The sequence below is a fragment of the Mya arenaria genome, chromosome 1, assembly GCF_026914265.1.
Source record: "Mya arenaria isolate MELC-2E11 chromosome 1, ASM2691426v1".
NCBI lineage: Eukaryota > Metazoa > Mollusca > Bivalvia > Myida > Myidae > Mya > Mya arenaria.
The window spans coordinates 21,299,707-21,319,482 of NC_069122.1; the positions used below are offsets into that span (position 1 = coordinate 21,299,707).

Genomic DNA, 19,776 nt, shown 5'->3' on the forward strand with positions numbered 1-19,776 from the left:
GGAAGCTTTTGGAGGGGTGGCCTATTTTAAATTGTTATAAATTCTTAATTTATACAGCTATCTGGTTGAAATTTGGCCAGTTGACAGTGCTTAGCCATAGAATATTGGTGTTTGAGTATGAAATGTGAACATCTTATATTACATAATATAAATTAATAATATATAATTTTCTTATATATTTTTGACATTTTTAAAAAAAACTACTTTCACTTTCAATTTAATGTTTGGAAATAGTTCCAAATGATGGTAACTAATGAATGAAAGCCTCACTTTCAATTCCAAAGTATAAATGGAGGGATTTTTTTAACATAGGAAGCAGACCCAGGAGGAACTGTCTGTTGAAGACCCCCCCCCTCCACCAAGCTGCCCACCAGAGGCCAAGCTGTACTTGGTGTTTGACAACATGCTGTAATTTGTAAGTACTTCAAGATAATATATTAGAAAATGGTATCCAAACTGAAGTACAAAGTGAGACAGTTTGGTCATAAAAGCCCATTGAGACTGTTTGTTCCATTCCTAAATGAATTTCTTTCATGTTGTCAATCATTTCTGGTGTGGCTTTAATAATAATATTATTTTCTAATGAAACTGCTGACTTGTATCAGTCTTTGGTCTGTATTGTGCATCTATTCACACATTTTGTTTGCTCTTTTAAGCAAACATTACAATAATTGCAAATTCTATAAGCAATTAAACAAAACTTACTGCACATAGGATGCAGAATGATGTTTTATTTAGTGTGCATATGATTTTCAGCTTATGGACAAGAAAACATATACTTTAACAATCACAGCAACACAATGAGATCCCAATTTTAAAGAAATAATGCCACCTTTCATTAATTCATTAATTCATTCTATCAATCATTCATATATATTCATTAATTCATTCATTTATTCAATTTATTCATTGAAAAACTTGACATTTCTCAAGGCAAAATAAATAAAAAGTGAGCAGCTTTCATAAAGAATAGAGCCTTTTCCCTTAATGCATTAAAAAACACAACCTTAATACAGTATAAATGTTTTAAAAACCCTAATTTATTGCTTATTTTAATAGCCAGCCTGGTTGCTGTAGCCACAGAGGAATTTTCAAGGACAAGAACCAGTGCTGGTAAAACTGTGGTCTCTGTGGTTTTCCATACCGGCTCTCGGCAAGGATTTTCAAGAAAGGAATACCATCTCCAAGTAAGAAGAAATTCTAAGCATGTCTGGTTTGAATGCTTGCAAAATGCATCTGGGTACTCAATAAGATGAGGTTTACCTTTGAGTTGTTAAAAACTGATTGCAAAATGTCCAAAAGACTATATATTCTATTAAATTTGTCCTGAAAATCTTTGAATTCATGAACTTTTCTGCATATTTATCACATTTATGACTATATTAAAGGTTGTGTATGCCTCAAATGAGTGTTTACAGGCCTTTTTCAAACTTTAACAGTAGTGGCAGATAGTTTTATTTGTGTAAAACATTGCTTTTGTGTCTTGCTTGCAGATCATGATGTGCCAATAAGCTCCAGTTAGCTGCAGCCTTTTCCCCAGGCGGTAGTCCTGCAATCTGAATCCAGGAGATGCAGCTCTGAATCCAATATTTCAGAAGAATGAAGATGTTAGTCAACTCTGTAGTGCTTGTTTGTGTGTAAATGATTCCAATGAGTGAGATTTATAGCAAATCAGGTGTAAATAAGCATCTTATAGACAATAGTGAAGTGCTGTACTCTGAATTTAATGCCAAATCTAGCCTTCAAAACAGATTCTTAAAGTAAATTTTTTTTAAAAATGGGCATAATAATGCTATCTCTGCATTTTCTACATCATGTAGCCACCTCATACATGAAAACACTAGCAGTTGTCATGAATCTTTAAGTTTTGGTGTGTTTTTTGCCATTTCCTTTGTTGCGCCATTTGTCCCGGAAGCCAACAATTTGGCATATAGTGTTGTTTAGACTGTCTATTAACACATTATCACTAAATTTCTTGTGTTAAACTGAACAGTTCTGTTACCTTTGTATATAAGTGGACCAGAAAAGCAAAATTTTGACAAGTTGAGGCATTTCAGTTGGGCTCTATGTCATTTTTTATATAAAACACTAAGCCGATGAAGTGGAAAAACCTTATTTTGCTTAGAAAAAATCTTAAAAGAGTAGGCAGGCCAGTTTTGTGGTGCTGTTCTATAGACACCATTAAAAGCTACAAGGAAAACTTTACTTGGTCAAATTATTCCAATGCATAAGGAAATAATGGCTCTTCAAAGGTTTGCGGCTTAACATTTGAGGGAAATGGCTGTTTCTGCTTTTTATGAAAATACCACAGGTGCTAATACTTGTCTCATTCATTTAGTGTTTGATATATCATTGCCAAACTTTCAGTATGTGTTGCATATAGCCTGAAGCTGAACTATAGGAGTTTTGAAGTCTGTTTCTGAAAAAATGTTGCTTAAATAGGCTCAAGACCACAGTTATCTGCCCCCCGTTGACCAAGATCCGGATGTGAATACAGAAACAAAGAGTGCTTGTGTTCAAGTATCAATATTTTATTAAAATTGAATGAAAAAGAAGCAAAAAATGTTCTTTTTGCAGAGAACTTGACTGAAGTTGACACTCTATTGCAGAAATTGATAGTTTTCAATGTAAATATTGGAAAAATCATAGCTTGTGGAAGTCTGAAAATTAGTTGTTTGTAGCCGATTGACTCCCTGGCGGAAGGGTTATGTATTTGAACTCAATTTTGACAGTCGGGTCAATGGTTAACATGGTGTTTTCTTGTGATTATATTTTGTGTCTTGAATTGTTCTAGAGATGCCATGTCCTTGTTTTTCAATTGGGGTGTGTATAAAGTCAAAAGCCAGGTTAGTGTCTATATGAAACATATAGTAAAAATAACTGTGGTCTCACGCCTGATATAGAGGAAGCTTTTGGAGGGGTGGCCTATTTTAAATTGTTATAAATTCTTAATTTATACAGCTATCTGGTTGAAATTTGGCCAGTTGACAGTGCTTAGCCATAGAATATTGGTGTTTGAGTATGAAATGTGAACATCTTATATTACATAATATAAATTAATAATATATAATTTTCTTATATATTTTTGACATTTTTAAAAAAAACTACTTTCACTTTCAATTTAATGTTTGGAAATAGTTCCAAATGATGGTAACTAATGAATGAAAGCCTCACTTTCAATTCCAAAGTATAAATGGAGGGATTTTTTTAACATAGGAAGCAGACCCAGGAGGAACTGTCTGTTGAAGACCCCCCCCCCCCCTCCACCAAGCTGCCCACCAGAGGCCAAGCTGTACTTGGTGTTTGCCAACATGCTGTAATTTGTAAGTACTTCAAGATAATATATTAGAAAATGGTATCCAAACTGAAGTACAAAGTGAGACAGTTTGGTCATAAAAGCCCATTGAGACTGTTTGTTCCATTCCTAAATGAATTTCTTTCATGTTGTCAATCATTTCTGGTGTGGCTTTAATAATAATATTATTTTCTAATGAAACTGCTGACTTGTATCAGTCTTTGGTCTGTATTGTGCATCTATTCACACATTTTGTTTGCTCTTTTAAGCAAACATTACAATAATTGCAAATTCTATAAGCAATTAAACAAAACTTACTGCACATAGGATGCAGAATGATGTTTTATTTAGTGTGCATATGATTTTCAGCTTATGGACAAGAAAACATATACTTTAACAATCACAGCAACACAATGAGATCCCAATTTTAAAGAAATAATGCCACCTTTCATTAATTCATTAATTCATTCTATCAATCATTCATATATATTCATTAATTCATTCATTTATTCAATTTATTCATTGAAAAACTTGACATTTCTCAAGGCAAAATAAATAAAAAGTGAGCAGCTTTCATAAAGAATAGAGCCTTTTCCCTTAATGCATTAAAAAACACAACCTTAATACAGTATAAATGTTTTAAAAACCCTAATTTATTGCTTATTTTAATAGCCAGCCTGGTTGCTGTAGCCACAGAGGAATTTTCAAGGACAAGAACCAGTGCTGGTAAAACTGTGGTCTCTGTGGTTTTCCATACCGGCTCTCGGCAAGGATTTTCAAGAAAGGAATACCATCTCCAAGTAAGAAGAAATTCTAAGCATGTCTGGTTTGAATGCTTGCAAAATGCATCTGGGTACTCAATAAGATGAGGTTTACCTTTGAGTTGTTAAAAACTGATTGCAAAATGTCCAAAAGACTATATATTCTATTAAATTTGTCCTGAAAATCTTTGAATTCATGAACTTTTCTGCATATTTATCACATTTATGACTATATTAAAGGTTGTGTATGCCTCAAATGAGTGTTTACAGGCCTTTTTCAAACTTTAACAGTAGTGGCAGATAGTTTTATTTGTGTAAAACATTGCTTTTGTGTCTTGCTTGCAGATCATGATGTGCCAATAAGCTCCAGTTAGCTGCAGCCTTTTCCCCAGGCGGTAGTCCTGCAATCTGAATCCAGGAGATGCAGCTCTGAATCCAATATTTCAGAAGAATGAAGATGTTAGTCAACTCTGTAGTGCTTGTTTGTGTGTAAATGATTCCAATGAGTGAGATTTATAGCAAATCAGGTGTAAATAAGCATCTTATAGACAATAGTGAAGTGCTGTACTCTGAATTTAATGCCAAATCTAGCCTTCAAAACAGATTCTTAAAGTAATTTTTTTTTAAAAATGGGCATAATAATGCTATCTCTGCATTTTCTACATCATGTAGCCACCTCATACATGAAAACACTAGCAGTTGTCATGAATCTTTAAGTTTTGGTGTGTTTTTTGCCATTTCCTTTGTTGCGCCATTTGTCCCGGAAGCCAACAATTTGGCATATAGTGTTGTTTAGACTGTCTATTAACACATTATCACTAAATTTCTTGTGTTAAACTGAACAGTTCTGTTACCTTTGTATATAAGTGGACCAGAAAAGCAAAATTTTGACAAGTTGAGGCATTTCAGTTGGGCTCTATGTCATTTTTTATATAAAACACTAAGCCGATGAAGTGGAAAAACCTTATTTTGCTTAGAAAAAATCTTAAAAGAGTAGGCAGGCCAGTTTTGTGGTGCTGTTCTATAGACACCATTAAAAGCTACAAGGAAAACTTTACTTGGTCAAATTATTCCAATGCATAAGGAAATAATGGCTCTTCAAAGGTTTGCGGCTTAACATTTGAGGGAAATGGCTGTTTCTGCTTTTTATGAAAATACCACAGGTGCTAATACTTGTCTCATTCATTTAGTGTTTGATATATCATTGCCAAACTTTCAGTATGTGTTGCATATAGCCTGAAGCTGAACTATAGGAGTTTTGAAGTCTGTTTCTGAAAAAATGTTGCTTAAATAGGCTCAAGACCACAGTTATCTGCCCCCCGTTGACCGGATCCGGATGTGAATACAGAAACAAAGAGTGCTTGTGTTCAAGTATCAATATTTTATTAAAATTGAATGAAAAAGAAGCAAAAAATGTTCTTTTTGCAGAGAACTTGACTGAAGTTGACACTCTATTGCAGAAATTGATAGTTTTCAATGTAAATATTGGAAAAATCATAGCTTGTGGAAGTCTGAAAATTAGTTGTTTGTAGCCGATTGACTCCCTGGCGGAAGGGTTATGTATTTGAACTCAATTTTGACAGTCGGGTCAATGGTTAACATGGTGTTTTCTTGTGATTATATTTTGTGTCTTGAATTGTTCTAGAGATGCCATGTCCTTGTTTTTCAATTGGGGTGTGTATAAAGTCAAAAGCCAGGTTAGTGTCTATATGAAACATATAGTAAAAATAACTGTGGTCTCACGCCATAAGCAAAGTATGTCTCATTAACGGCTACCAGACAAATCGGCCCCTTACCAAATCGGCCCCTAGCTCAAACGGTTACCTTTTCGGCCCCTTACCAAATCGTCCCCATCCCGTAGACGTTTCGGCCCCTGATTACCGAGACGTTTCGGCCCTTATTTTTATTTTATTTTTTATATCTAAATACATTGTTTAAGTAAAAAACATGTTATTTCATTTTATTTTTTTAATAGACAAAGCTATATACATGCATACAAAGATATAGATAAAAATAGATTTAAAGAAAATATCTGTAGACTTGAAAACATGTAAAGATTTATTCACGAGATATTTTTATAAGACGAAATAGAGTTGAAGAAGAAATGTTTAAACTTTTTTTTTAATAATCTTTAAATATTATACATAACTATGTTGCTAATATTATGTATAATGAGATGTCCATTGTCTAACATCAGTCTTGACCAAACACCTATCGCCCGCCGTAGATGGCACCAACATTTTTCAGGAACTCCTCGCAGGTGACCTTATGCGAATCGTATGAGTCCCACTCATACATGATCCTGGCGTTGATGTCCCTGTAACGCTCTCGATATAAGTTATAAATTTTATGAAATTCAGTTATTTATATTCAAATCAGGTATATATAAGGATAAAAAAAACACTATTATTAATCTTATATTGAATACGTATGCAAAACCAAACTGGCTTAAACGGTGATTTTAGACAGACGGTCTTATGGCGAATTGTCATATTCCACAGAGGTATCAGGCGTTGAAATTGTGCCACTTTGTGTTTACAAACTTATAAATACGTCTACAAGGTTTGTTCCGACTTTCCCAACCGCTAATTCTCACACTTACACTCACAAGATTAATACCAATTATCTCTTCGCACCTCAAACAGAATATTATTTCACTTTTTTATTACGTATATATTGTTTTACTCTTTTTAAAATGCATTGGAACTATCAAGTTGTATCTTGTTTGCAATTCATATCTATAAAATAAACATTATTTCCTAATTATGTTTAGATAAAACACTAATTGTCAAAAATAATAATTAATAATTATTCTGGAGCAATAGTATACCACATAGATAACAAATTAATGGTTGAAATGTAAAGGCATTTTTAAAAAAACGCAACACGTTTAAAACAAATGGTACCCACTTTTAGAAACGATTTAATATACGTACTTACGTTGTTTATATTACTCAAATCTTCTTCAATCAACTCTAAATAACATTAACAAATTAAAGACAATTATTCATTCACACGTCTTTGAATGTCTTTTTCACACCCACAACACTAACAGTTTGCCTTGCAAAAAAGAACGCGTGGTTCAAAGACAAATTTTCTTTGAAGTCTTTAATGATCAATTAATAATTAACAGTTATAACAAATAAAATTTCTTAGATTTTCTAACATTTTATATTAAAAATTAGGGTTAATAGTTATTTAGATTTTAATTATATTTTTATATCAGTCATATCAATGTTTTTCATGCATATCTGTCTATTTTTAAATTTAAAGATTTTATTTACAACTTATTTACAGATCTCACTGACAATTATAAGACGACCTACAATGTTTTTCTTTATACTCAAGATAAAAAAATAAAATAAAGTTAAGGGGCCGAAATGTCTCTATTGAAAATCACTAAGGGGCCGAAACGTCTCGAGTCATTTTAATTAAGGGGACGAAATGGCAGGGCCGAAACTTCTTAGGGGCCGATTTGGTAGTAGGCCGATTTGGTAAGGGGCCGATTTGTCTTGCTCCCTTATTAACAACATGCCTGACAAAAATGGAGCTTACAGACGTGGTCGACTGGCCGAGGAAAAACTAAGATAAAACCCTACTTCTGGGGAAAACTCAGAAACCTCTGCCCGTTTGTCATCCAGATTTACAGGATTTGTCTCATACCACTAGATGTCGGGCCTCATCACCTATAAGCTCCTTAACAATTAGGTATAAAATGCATATCATTTATATGATTCATGTCACGTAGTATACAATCGAAACTCGTTGGCTCGATATCTCATGGCTCGATATCCTCGTTGGCTCGAACCGGATTAAAATGACCGATTTTGTTTTACTCTTTGTTTATATAAAATTCGATCGGATGGCTCGATATCTTGAGGGTCGATATTTCTCCACGCTCGATGTCATTTTCGCGGTCCCAAGGAAGAATTTCACACTTTATTTTGTTTGCTTGGGTTGATGTTATTTTCGCGGGTTCAGGTTAGAATCTCACACCTTGATTTGTTTGCTTGGCTTCATTTAGCACAAGGCCTTAATTGATAAAAAATGCTTAATTTTATTATAATAATTATCAAATTTAAATGGTTAAACAGTTTGAATATACACATCATCACTTTAAGTTTGTCTCTAATTGCTATCCATGTATAAATTTCAATGCATTTTGATATAACTTATAAGCTATGTTTGTGTTACTCACTGTTTACAATTGATTGTTTGTTGTTTCGCATCAATGTATTTTTATAATAAATAAAAAAATCAAATGATATTTTCTAAGTGTCGAATAAATCATGATACGAACTGTACGATGAATAACTATGTCCAATAAATACTCTTCTCTTGCGGAGATAGTGTAGCCAATAACAACCGATGCAAACAAGACTTATTGTAACGAATAAATACAAATAACATTCTGTTAGCAATCCCGCTTGGCTCGATATTCTTGAGGCTCGAAGTATTTTGGCCAGTCCCTAGAATATCGAGCCATCGAATTTGGACTGTATCAACATATACGATTGTCAATTACAACGCTATTTATACAAGTGAGAACAAAAATTTCGTTCATGCTTTACGATGAAATATGGGGTTTTAACAGTGAAATAACAACAGTGAAAATATCAATTTGATATTTTCACTGCAAAATAAGGAGTGAAAATATCAATTTTCAGAACTACTTTTAAAATCCTTTGTTATTACATGTACATGCCTTGGTCAAAACAGAACACTGGACTTCAGTAAATTATGTCAAAAAATGTTAAAAAAATAAAGAAATATTTTATAAATTTAAATAAATATATAATTGGAAACTAACAACTTACCGTTTATTACCGGTTATCCCGTTTATCAAACATTTTACTGATCTTTGAAGCTGAATGTTCGAACATTTGCTTTCATTCCAAACAAATTACAGACAAAAACAACTGTTCGAACATAAATAAAATTTTATAGCATCGTTCAAATGTATTTTGAACTGTTAACCGTTGTAGTACGTAAAATGAGCTTCCTGGAGAATTCACACAACAATTTACAGATAGATCCGATATTTTTTACCCCACCCACATCTCAAAATATGTCAACAAACTAGTGTGGCATTTACTCTTCTGGAAAACAAACATTTTAAAGCGAAACAGACTGGTCTGTAAGATGACTGAATATTAACTTACTATAATAACACGCGTATATGCAGTCTTAAACTAAGAAGAATGGTTAAAATCCAATGAGTATCCACATTTGTTTTGCTAACACATTTGACCTTCCAAATTTTCATTCCATAAATAGCGGCGTAGTAATTTGGTTAAAATAAAGTGTTTTCATTATTTTTTTGGAACATTTGTGCACTAATAATACTTCATTTTTTACTGTTCATAAAGCTTTGCAATAAAAAACGAGCGAATATTAAGCTATAAGAATGAATAGCAGAGAACTATTTCTCAGCAAACCAAAAGTAGAAAAGTTGACAGCTATAATTATCCATGAGGGGCGCCCCACGGGTAGCGGGGTAAAGCCCACCCTTTTCAAAAAAGGGGGTAATTCAGAAATAAATAAAAAAACAAATAAAACTCCGAAAATAAGCATAAAAGAAACAGAAAATTTGTTTATTTCAGTGTAAGATCGTATTTAATTTCACTCGTGATCATAAAAAAAAACTACATTTTCACTCGTGGCTTCGCCACTCGTCAAAAAAAAATGTTTTTCTATGACACTCGTGAAATAAAATACGATCTTACACTGAAATAAACAAATATCCTCTATATCATTCATATGATGAAATTGCATAATAACAGAAAACTTTCACACTAAACATTTGCTTGTAAAATTTTACAATCAATTGTATCGATGTGAGCGTATCGGCTTCCTAGCGCTGAATGCCTTTACATTCATATACGCACGAAATACTCGTGTCTATGAACCACTCGTGCATATAAAACGCCACCTGCAGCCAATTGTATAAACACTGGAAATAATTACCTCGGTAAGTAAAACCACCGGTAAATTCCGTGGTAATATTACCATGGCGGTAAGTATGTTGTATAAAAGAAATTACCAAGGCTGTAAATTTACCAGGGTAAATTTTACCAAAATGTCCCATAATGCAATAGTGACGTCATTTTCCCCGCACAGCTGTCAGATTGGAGGTATCTTTTTATATAAATATGAACATCCACATTCCATTTTTATAAAAAAAATCTAAAAGGCAGGTTTAATGACAAAATTCATTAAATCGGTCCTACAAGTTACATGGTAAATATTCAACAAAACAGTACAAAGTATTTATAAGCTACTCCCGTGGCTGATCAATAAAACACATGCAACACTTCAAGGGGTAGGTTTATTCTGAATTCAGGGGTGTTTCTCTTTACTTCATATAAAACGGTCAACGAATACCCAGAAAAATGTGAACATTATTGCAATGATATGCAAGTCATAATGACACAACATATCTGAATAATTTAAAAACAGATATTAACTGACAAGACATTATACTTGCTTACACAAATTACAAAAAATATATTTGAATAAAATTTAATGGCATCGTCCGTTTTTCTCACGCTGACACCTAAGGAATTTATAGTCAGTTTCAACTTGTCATAGAAATGATGCACTGACTTTCATAGAATTGATTCTCATTTAAAAAGTGTTCAATAATTCATAATTTAATCTAATATGTACCATTTTTTCAGTATTCCATGTATTTCTTAATTAAAGCTGTGAGTCCATTATTTTAAACTGAATTATTGCTAAAACAGGGATGTGATTTGTTCGCGGTTTCGCGGAATTCCGCGGATCTAATGGCCCCAGCCCCCCCCCCCCCCAAAAAAAAAATGTTTTTTTTTTGTTTTTTTTTAGCTGATTAAAAAAGATACTAGTGTGCTTTTGGTTGTTAGTGTTGATATCCCAGTTTGCTTCAAATTTAAAGTCAGAAGAACCCTCAAAAGAGCTTCTAAAAAGCCAGTTTTTCTTCTACGGCAGTGTGCTTTTGACCCCAAAAGTGCCCCAAGAACCCATGGCCGAAATGGTTTCAGCCCTCCAGCTGCCAGGTCAATCACAACCCTGATTAAGAATATATGTTAGCAAACACCTCTGATTCTTTTAGTGTCAATACTCATATTATAAGTGTATTAAGTCTTGATCTTTTCTATATCTCCTATGTGAAATGTCATTTCTTGAAGAATTTCATTTATTAAATGCGGCATCAAACCACTTTGAAAATTCATAAGATTATTAAACTACATGCGACATTTGTATAATATATCAGTTATGATTATTATTAATGACCAAATGATCTTGAATCTTTTACTTTGATCTTGTTTGTAATATATATATATATATATATATATATATATATATATATATATATATATATATATATATATATATATATATATATATGTTTGTATGATTATGTTCCTACCAATAGGCTTGCAGTAGCCTCAACTTGGCACTAAAAGTGCAATCATGTATAATTAACTTAATGAAATTATTTTAGTGTCTGCTTATTTATGTCACCATTGTTTCTGTTTAAAATAGAATAAAACATGATCTCTTCAGTTATTGTCAGCACTATTTAATAGTATTTTTTAACTATTTAAAAACTAAGCAGTCCCATTGTGGATGTCAAATTTAAGTGTTAAAAGTACTTACTCATATAGTCACCATATTTCCATTTTACAGTCCTGAGCATAAAGTCAATATATAAGGAGTGTAACATTTATTTTCTATTTTCATTAAACTATAAATGGTCTTAAATTCAAAATCAAAGTCAATTCTTATGTAGAATACCAGAATTAATCATATTCTCATCTGAGCACAACTCAAAAACAGTTTCAAATGTCTCCGTCACCGTCGATGGCTCTGTAATCAAACAATCACCAAGTGTTAGGAATCTGGGCGCTTATCTTGACTCAAACATGAAGCTGGATCAACACATCAATAGTGTTTGTAGAAATTCTTACGCACAATTGCGACACATTGGCCATATAAGACCTTATCTAACACTGAACGCAACCAAATCTCTGGTAAACTCTCTTGTTCCATCTCGCATAGACTACTGCAATGCTCTCCTGTACGGTGTTCCAAAGCAGATATCAAAAAAAAAACTACAAACTGTCCAAAATACGGCAGCTAGAATTGTTACGAGGACAGCAAGGTACGATCATATTACCCCCGTGCTACAGGAACTACATTGGCTCCCTGTGCAATGCAGAGTCGAGTACAAAATTCTAACACACTTATTTAAAGCGCTCCATAACCAATCGCCTGCGTACATTGTGGACATGTTAGAAATATACAGAGCATCCAGAAATCTGAGGTCGAAAAATAAGTCGCTGACGTTAGTTGTGCCTAAATGTCGGACGGCGCGTTATGGTAACAGAAGTTTCCAGTCAGCATCAGCTAAGTTATGGAATGCCCTCCCATCTGACATCAGAGACTGTAACACCTTGCAAAGTTTTAAGAAGGCTCTGAAAACCCACTAGTTTATACAGTATTATGGACGATAAGTGTTTTATTATTTTATTTCCGAGTGCATAGATCTATCCGGGATTTAACTGCTTGTTGTTACTTTATCTTTAAATTTTATTGGTTTTCACTAACTCTGAAATTATTATGCTATTATTTTATAGTTATTTCAAACATTTTATATTATATTAATTTTGTACATATGTACTATGCATAAACACTTTGTTTTAATTGACTAGCGTTAATATTGTTATAAGCATTTTAGTTTGTCTATTGTTTTATATTACATTGTAAAGCACTTTTGAACATACTTTATGTATGAAAAGAGTGCTATAGAAATATGGTATATAATAATAATAATAATAATAATAATAATAATAATAACCAGAATCAGCAATGTTAAACAGCATTTAATACACTAGCGGCTCCATGAAGTTCATTTTGTGATGTTGTTTTGACGGCACATTTGTCATATAACCTTGGTCCTCCACTGGTAGCAATCTAAAAAAAAGGAAATTTATTTTGTAATCATTAAAACTATATGTTGTCTGTGAAAATCCGCTTCATATCTTAAATGGCTGATTAATGAATATATGGCGCAGAAATGAAATTATGCACTCTTTTTTTTGGGGGGGGGGGGGAGTGACGGCGTTCCCTAGAGGCCAATGTTTCTATAAATTTGAAAGGTAAATTAACAAGAGCGTCGGTAAGAGATGATGGCTTTCACAATAAACAAACCAGTTATTAATATTTTGCTTTCACTAAAATGACAGTATACTGATAATTTACAGAAGAAAAAATCATCTTATTATTACCTCACTGCTCTTGGTGTCTTTAATCATGTGCCTGTTATATGTTCTAACATCACACTGGCTCTGCCGGCTTTCGCTGATGAAAAGCCTAAAATGATTATTTTTATTCATTATCACAATTATGAAATGGTTGTGTACAATTGAACATAAACATGCTTATCATAGAACTGTATATGTCACAGTACTGGTATAATTTATATACATTTTAACAAACTCAAAATATCATACTTGGGTATGTTGTCATACCACAGCTGTTGTTTTAGTCAAATATAAGTAAACCTTTATATTAGCAATGCACTTTACAGTACTTGGTTAGCAACCACCCCATTGTGTGCCTCTCTATATAAAAGAAAACTGTAGAAATAGACTATAGACTGAGGTATTTTTCATAGAAAATGACGTCATAGCTGTCATTTATTGTTCAATGTTTACAGGCGGTTCAATTTGATTGTAAATATTTATGTGCAAAATACTCAAAATATGTGCAAAGTGGGATACATTTCAACAAAGTAAGGTCGGGACCTGCAATCAAGTGTTGGTCTCGAACCATTTGCATTTAATTTTGAAAGATTTTGGAATTATTTAAACGCGAAACAAGGTAAATACATTCTTAAACTGAAGATTTCTTGTGTCATCGTTTTTGCACATGAAATTTGTTCGTTGGAATATTTCCAAAGCATTTCTTTGCTTACACAGTGGTTATTGGCGATTTCTTACCTCTGTATTCCTGTCTTCTATTGATATGGATGAAATGGAACAGTTTTCTATTCACGAAGTTTCAATTTGTCTTTAAAATCGACAAAATGAGTTGTGAATCGAGCGTTTGTTTATGTCTGGTCGGCCATCTTGATTCTGGTAACTGAGACGGTAAATCAATTTACCCACCTCTTGGAGGAGGGTAAATATTACCGCGGTAAATAGCATGGTAAAATCTTAGTTTTGTTTTATACAATTGCTTACCGCCAATTTACAAGAAAAAAAATACCGCCGGTAAAATATTACCCTGGGTAAATCTGTTTATACAATTGGCTGCTGGCGGTTATTCCATTACAAGGGAAAATAATTTTCTTCTAATTCGTTTCACTCAAACGTAGAAAATAATATGTATTTGACGATACAAAGGGAATTGAGCAACGTTTTATGTAACGTGATCAGTGATCTTAGAACTTGAAAAAAATACTTTAGTTGAGGCATGTTTCATGTATTTATCTGGTGCTATAAATGGCCAGATCATTTTTCAGTCGGATTATTGATTTAACTGAATATTATTTTTCGCCATTTTGGGATTCTATCTGCCTATTGCTGGCACTTAGCAACATAACAGTTATCAATTTTATACATAATTATCAACGACCGTTACGGACGATCATTTATTCGAATTTGAAGCTCAATAATGTAATACTATAATATTATGTTACGAAGGTTATATTTGTGATTGGTCATTAAAGACATAGCTAGTTTGAATTTGTAAACTACTTTTTTTTAATACAAGTAGTGAGTTTAATGTAAATTTGAACTAAAAGTTTTGATCTTGAGATTTCAGGTCGGTTGGTCAGAACTGTGTTTAAGTTAACAGAGTTGTTAACGCCAACGTTGGTAACTTCCAAATCGTTACTGCACTGGAAGTTAACTGGATAATATTTTAAACAACTGGTCCAGACATCATTTAAAAGTAAACAACGATGGCGTTTATCACGAACCCTAAGCGAAGTTTTGAACAATCAGACAATTGTCTCATACGCTTGTTGATAAAATGATCCCTGTATGCCTTATATTAACATTTGCTCTGCTAGAATAATAACGAGATACCTGGAATAGTTGATTGAAAACATATTTTCTTATTTTATTTCATTTAAAAAAAAATTAATTCGACGCTGTTCTGTAATACAAATAAACGAACGTTTACGACGAACGGATGCGTCACATTAGTGGGAGAAGGTGAAATATACATCAGGAAACTCGGCTACTACATTGTTTGTCACTCTGACAACGTCCGTACGCTGCTAAATAACATTAGCAAAAGCAGGATATACGTTTTAGTACTTTAGACCTGCAAGTTATATATGTAAGAAGTTTTATATGCACTCTTTATCGTTGATAATGAATATCTGAACTGACGACTCGGTTCTGTCCTATAAGGTTCGATTTGTAAAATTGTTTTTATGTTGCTGCTGTTGGGGTTATATCACCACCACGTGGTATCACCTTGTCCCGTGCATCCGTCAATTCGGCCGTCCGTAGTCCGTATTTAAGAGTTAGTGTTCTATGAATGTCTGACCTGTTCCAAATGCCGAATATGTATGCATGTATATATTTTCCCAATTAAAAGTAGACAAAAATCCAAAATAAAATGAAATCGTTGTCAGGAATGGCCAAGCTTCTCGCTGTCATGAAAAGCGGAGCTTCTCATTGTCATGAATAGCCAAGCTTCTCGCTGTCATGAATAGCGAAGCTTTTCGCTGTTATGAATACCCAAGCTTCTCGCTGTCATTAAGGGCCAAACTTCTCGCTGTCATGAATAACCAAGCTTCTCGCTGTTATGAATAGCCAAGCTTCTCGCTGTTATGAATAGCGAAGCTTCTCGCTGTCATGAATAGCGAAGCTTCTCGTTGTCATGAATAGCGAAGCTTCTCGCTGTCATGAATAGCGAACCTTTTCGCTGTCATGAATAGCGAAGCTTCTCGCTGTCTTGAATAGCCAAGCTTCTCGCTGTCATAAATAGCGAAGCTACTCGCTGTTATGAATAGCCAAGCTTCTCGCTGTCAGGAATAGCGAAGCATCTCGCTGTTATGAATAGCCAAGCTTCTCGTTGTCATAAATAGCTGAACTTCTCGCTGTTATGAATAGCCAAACTTCTCGCTGTTATGAATAGCCAAGATTTTCGCTGTCATAAATAGCCAAGCTTCTCGACTTATACGTGATCTTTTATGTTGGCGCAGACAGTTAGCAGGAAGACAATTCATTCGAAACATTTCCCTGACGGTTATACATATATGTTTATAATCACCTTTGGGTGACATTATTGGTTAAATACTCTAATTATACGGAGAAATGGTGCCCAAAGGATGATTCTGTTGATGATTTTAATTCCCAATATCGCCAATCATTACATGACTCAGGTACTTGATCCAAGTATTGACAAAAAAGACCTGTAATTTGTTAATTTTACGATGTTAATTTTTCCCAATGCGGATTTTTCCGAAAATGGACAGAAAAAGCCCTGGTTGTTAATTAACTCACTCGGCTGGTGCATATAGCTGATGGGGCATATGTAAATTATTAAAATAAATCTTGAATGTTTTATTCGAAAACTCATAAAATGATGTCGATTCCTTCAAGATTCATTAATGTTTTAGTTGTGTTTTTTTTTAATTTTGAATGTCCTGTGTGATTGGTGCTTTCTCGTTATGCAAAACTGTTTTAATCAAAGTTTTTCGATAACTTCACACTTTGATTTCTATCGATTTGTATTTTTTTAAAGTGTTATGTTGTTTTGTATTATTTCGTTAATACACCGCCAATAAATCAACCAATTAACGTTTCAACTGTTTCATCAATTATTAAGCGCCTAATTTTCTACCTACCAGTGAACCCACAAGTGGGTAGTATACCTCCAGTTAAACGGAATTGGATCAGCTCAATATAGATTGGCGACTTAAGTAAGATAGGTAATGGCCAAGAGTGAGATCATAACACTAACTAGGACAATGGCCCATAGTGAGATCATAACACTAACTAGGACAATGGCCCATTGTGATATCATAACACTGACTAGGGTAATGTCCCATTGTGAGATAATAACAATGACTAGGGTAATGGCTCATAGTGAGATCATAACACTGACTAGGGTAATGGCCCATTGTGATATCGTAACACTGACTAGGATTAAATTAATGGCTCATTGTGAGATCATAACACTGACTAGGGTAATGGCTCATTGTGATATCATAACACTGACTAGGGTAATGGCTCATTGTGATATCATAACACTGACTAGGGTAATGGCCCATTGTGATATCATAACACTGACTAGGGTAATGGCTCATTGTGAGATCATAACACTGACTAGGGAAATGGCCCATTGTAAGATCATAACACTGACTAGGGTAATGGCCCACTGTGATATTATAACAATGACTAAGGCAATGGCTCATTGTGATATCATACCACTGATTAGGTTAATGGCTCATTGTGATAATATATCATTGACTAGAGTAATGTCTCATTGTGAAATCCTAACTTTGACTAGGGTATTGGCCTATTATGAGATCATAACCCTGAATAGGGAAATGGCCCATTGTGAAATCATAACACTGACTAGGGATATTGCCAATTGTGAGACCATAACACTGACTAGGGTAATGGCTCATTGTGAGATCATAACACTGACTAGTTAAATGCGTGACACACATTACTTCACCTCTCAAAATCAAAACAAGCATGATACACATCATATCCCCACTCACAATCTACACAAGCATGACACACATTATATTCCCACCCAATATCTACACAAGCATGACACACATCGTATCCCCACTCACAATCTACACATGCATGACACACATCATATCCCACCCACAATCTACACAAGCATGACACATTCTATTCCCACCCAATATCTACACAAGCATGACACACATCGTATCCCCACCCAATATCTACACAACCATGATACACATCGTATCCCCACTCACAATCTACACAAGCATGGCACACATCATATCCCCACTTCACAATCTACACAAGCATGACACACATCATATCCCCACTCACAATCTACACAAGCATGACACACATCATACCCCCACTCATAATCTACACAAGCATGAAACACATCATACCCCCACTCATAATCTACACAAGCATGAAACACATCATACCCTCACTCATAATCTACACAAGCATGAAACACATCATATCCCTACTCATAATCTACACAAGCATGACACACATCATATCCCCACTCACAATCTACACAAGCATGACACACATCATAGCCCCGCTCACAATCTACACAAGCATGACACACATCATATCCCCACTCACAATCTTCACAAGCATGACACACATCATATCCCCACTCACAATCTACACAAGCATGACACACATCATATCCCCACTCACAATCTACACAAGCATGACACACATCATATCCCCACTTACAATCTACACAACCATGATACACATCATATCCCCACTCACAATCTACACAAGCATGACACACATCATATCCCCACTCACAATCTACACAAGAATGACACACATCATATCCCCTCTCACAATCAACACAAGCATGAAACACATCATACCCTCACTCATAATCTACACAAGCATGAAACACATCATATCCCTACTCATAATCTACACAAGCATGACACACATCATATCCCCACCCACAATCTACACATGCATGGCACACACCATATCCCCACCCACAATCTGTTTGATATTTGTCATAGGGACAGTCGTTACATCGTTCTCTTGCCGGAAGTGTTTGAGTTTTGTCATAGGGACAGTTGTTACATCGTTCTCTTGCCCGAAGTGTTTGATATTTGTCATAGGGAGAGTCGTAAAATTGTTCTCTTGCCCAAAGTGTTTGATATTTGTCATAGGGAGAGTCGTAAAATTGTTCTCTTGCCCGAAGTGTTTGATATTTGTCATAGGAACAGTCGTTACATCGTTCTCTTGCCCAAATGTGTGATATTTGTCATAAGGACATTCGTTACATTGTTCCCTTTCCCGGAGTGTTTGATATGTATCATAGGGACAGTCGTTACATCGCCCGGAGTGTTTGGTATTTGTCATAGGGACAGTCGTTACATCGTTCCCTCCCCCGGAGTGTTTGATATTTGTCATAGGGATAGTCGTTACATCGCCCGGAGTGTTTGGTATTTGTCATAGGGACAGTCGTTACATCGTCCGGAGTGTTTGATATTTTTCATAGGGACAGTCGTTACATCGTTCCCTCCCCCGGAGTGTTTGATATTTGTCATACGGACAGTCGTTACATCGTTCCCTTGCCCGAAGTGTTTGATATTTGTCATAGGGACAGTCGTTACATTGTTCCCTTGGCCGAAGTGTTTGATACATCTAATAGGGACAGTCGTTACATCGTTACATCGCCCGAAGTGTTTGATATTTGTCATAGGGAGTGCGGTTACTTCGTTTCCTTGCCCGGAGTGTTTGATATTTGTCATAAGGACAGTCGTTACATCGTTCTCTTGCCCGAAGTGTTTGATATTTGTCATACGGACAATCGTTACATCTTTCCCTTGCCCAAAGTGTTTGATATTTGTCATTGGGACTGCGGTTACATTGTTCCCTTGCCGGGAGTGTTTGTTATTTGTCATAGGGACAGTCGTTACATCGATACATCGCCCCAAGTGTTTTATACATTTAATAGGGAGAGTCGTTACATCGTTCCCTTGCCCGAAGTGTTTGATATTTG

The 19,776-nt window shown here is 34.6% G+C and overlaps 1 long non-coding RNA gene across 1 annotated transcript; it reads left to right on the plus strand.

The window, feature by feature from the left end:
• Positions 1 to 1,066: 1,066 nt before the first annotated feature.
• LOC128235439 (uncharacterized) lies at positions 1,067 to 3,265 on the plus strand. Its single transcript, XR_008261214.1, has 3 exons — positions 1,067 to 1,187; positions 1,494 to 1,607; positions 3,217 to 3,265. It is a non-coding gene; the product is annotated as an uncharacterized LOC128235439 (long non-coding RNA).
• The last annotated feature ends 16,511 nt before the right edge of the window (positions 3,266 to 19,776 follow it).